A 3,105-nucleotide genomic window follows, 5' to 3' on the forward strand; every position below is an offset into this window, starting at 1 on the left:
TTAACTAAAACTCTGAGGTGTGAGACGTTTAACTGAAGTCCTACAAGGGGTGCGGGTTTTAATGTTTTTATCTTTAACCTTTTTTAAAAAAAACATTCTTTGTCTAACTGTTATTCACTGTTTTTATTTTAATTATGTAAAGCACTTTGAAATGCCTTGCTGCTGAAATGTGCCATACAAATAACATTTGATTGATTGATTGATTGATTGATTGATTGATTGATTGTGCCAAGTATGTTGTTCTTTCAGCAGATGGCCTCTTTTTAGATTGTATACTCCAGTTCACGATTAATCAATTACTAAATAAGTTGACGATTAATTCAGTTAGCGATTAATCATGATTAATTATTCATCACAATTAATCGGCATAATTAATTACAATAAATTATCTTACAAGTAACTTTTASCATAAAATAGACGCTTGTTTTAAGTCAGTAATTCCTTAATATTTATGAAAAAGTACAGATTCACTTTCAGATTGTTTCACTTTTAAGAAGATATTTTCCTGATAAGTGAAATTGAACAAGTACTTAAAAAAATCAATATTAAGGCATTGTTGACTTAAAAGAAGGTCCTATATCTTGCTAAAAAGCTACTTTTAAGTTAGTGAGCTAAGATATTTGTATTACAAAATAGTACTTGGTAAGATTTTGTGTTTTTTTTAGTGCATCCACTTGCTGCATTTTGTTAGTTGTGCAGGAGGCTCCACTTCTGCTTTTCAAAACATGTACGGCTGTAAAATTGCACATCTGTTTGCAGCCATTTTCATGTGCGAGGTAAATGTTGACCATAAATACTTGATAAGATTTTGTGTTTTTGCAGTGTATGTGTTTACATGCTGMAAAAACAGAAACTCCTACCAAGTATTTTACGGCAACGTTTCTACAGCAAATATCTAAGTTCTCTTGAAATTAGACTAAACTAACTGGCACAACTTATTTGATCCACTTTMAGATTATCTCACTTATAACTTATTTTTTCCATCGATGTTAAGAAATTCTTGACTTAAAACAAGCTCCTGCATTTTGCTGAAAAGTTATTAGTTAGCTTTGTCTTATTTTAGATGTACTAATGTTTGGTAAGATTTTGTGTTTTTACGGAGTGAACTGGATTCACTCTGTTTGGGACCTTTCTATGCAAAATTATGCAAAGTTATGCACATTTTTCCTTACAGCATTAACTAAGGACTTGCAAAGCAAGTAATTAATACCTAATTTTCCTAAATCAATTCCCCCTGTCTCAATTTCGGTGAAAACTTTATTATTATTCARTGTTACCTTTTTACCTTAAGGGCAGATCTTCATTTCCTTGAATCTCATGTTTATGTTTCCCATAAGGAGTAAAAATAGTTGTTTTGTTGTCAATGTAAGCAACAATCTCAGGAGAAAACGGGACAATAAGCTCGAAGCGATGCAGACTGAAATGATCTCTTTGAGATGATGATAGTTATCATCTGTTCCAAGCCGAGCGGAGCCACATTACCGATTCCTTTCACCCTGCCTATATTTGTCCAGCGAGAAACACTCCCCCTTTCCATCGGATGATGGATGATGATGATGGCGAAGGCTGTGTAGGTGATGATGGATGGGGGATGATGATGGCTGTGATAATGGCGAACGCTGCCTTGTTTTTGTTTTTATTTTAAGTTTGGGGCGATGAAGTTGCCTGGTGCTGAGAATCTGAATGCTGTCTGCGCTCTCATACATCACGGCACTTATTTATCCTACAGGTGTGCCACCACCTCTGCCAGAGTGACCTTATCTTGTCCTCATTATGTCCACATCATTACACACATGTTCCTGCACATCCGCGGACTCCACACTTGTATAAATAGTAAACTAGGCCAGAGCATCTCTGAGGTTTTGGCTTTGAGGAAAAAGAAAACTTTGGGGCTCCTTCGGTTTGTTTTCCTGCCCTCGTTTTTCCTCCCGCCTCYCTCTCTGCTGCCTGTTATCCGTCCCGGTCGGGGTCATCCATCTGGGGTCACGGGCTCGCAGTGTGAAGGCCAGCTCATTYATTAGCTGCCTGTGTTGTCGTGGAACAAAAAGGCCACAGAATCAATTGGGCATTAAAAGTCGACCTGTCAGCCGGAGAAATTGGATTTTATCTGGATGAATCCTCGGCCTGTTTAGGGACAATAGGAACGTGCAGCGCAGGGTGTCAGTTCTTGTGAAATTAATGATGAAAAGCATTCAGTAGCAAAAGTAGAAGAGGCGTCACTTTGGTACGAAGTGGAAAAAAAGCACTGGGCTTGGTTTGGGTTGCTAGGTAACGGCTCAGTGCCCAYGGACTGTGACTTAACAATCAGCAGTTTTTGAAACGGTTCACTTTCCAGACACCAAAAATAATTAATTTACTGCTAAAAAACATCTGGTTGCTTTTTTTTTTTAGTGCATAGGCTGGTTTTAGAAGCAGTAGAAACTCAAATGGAAGTTAAAAAAATTCGTACAAAATGTACATATCACATAACGGATCCCCTTTAGGGAGCAAAAGATGAGACCTGGATTTTCCCAGTGGAGGAGGGATTTGTAAGTGGACATAGTAAATGACATGATTAAATATTTTATGAATACAAAGACTCCAGAGAATCAGTTTGTCTGGATTCAATCTGGTTATTTACTGTTAAAGTTCTCATGACTGCAGCAGATTTCTAATATGAAACATTTGGGTTAGCAACCACCGAGGGAAACCGCATGTTGTTGTGTCTTTAACTTGTGTTTTATTGGTCGTGGCCACTTTCAAAAATCCCCAGAAATGGATTTTCTTTTAGGTTTCGCTGAAATTTGTAGCACCTTTTCTACAAATTGGTAAAAATCCTATAAGTTTTTTTTTCAGCATTTAAAAGAAAAACAGCAACAAAATGTTGTTTGCTTGTCTAAGTCAAGATGTTTAGAGCATGCAGTCATTACACGACACACATTTTAGGTTAATATGAGTAAATAAGCTGTAAATTGTGTCAGAAAACCCAATGAGCATATTTCTGTGTTTCTCTGGAGTTAAAGGGGAAGCGCCTGGCGTTCTGCCCTGCTTTGGATTTGAATTCATGTATTACTGGTGTGTGTGTGTGTGTGTGTGTGTGTGTGTGTGTGTGTGTGTGTGTGTGTG

The 3,105-nt window shown here is 37.3% G+C and overlaps 1 long non-coding RNA gene across 1 annotated transcript in view; it reads right to left on the reverse strand.

Moving 5' to 3' along the window:
- Positions 1-3,105, reverse strand: part of LOC103462910 (uncharacterized) — a 39,187-nt gene that overhangs the window by 12,927 nt on the left and 23,155 nt on the right. The window lies entirely within an intron of this gene.

Source organism: Poecilia reticulata, linkage group LG3 (assembly GCF_000633615.1).
Source record: "Poecilia reticulata strain Guanapo linkage group LG3, Guppy_female_1.0+MT, whole genome shotgun sequence".
Taxonomy (NCBI): Eukaryota; Metazoa; Chordata; class Actinopteri; order Cyprinodontiformes; family Poeciliidae; genus Poecilia; species Poecilia reticulata.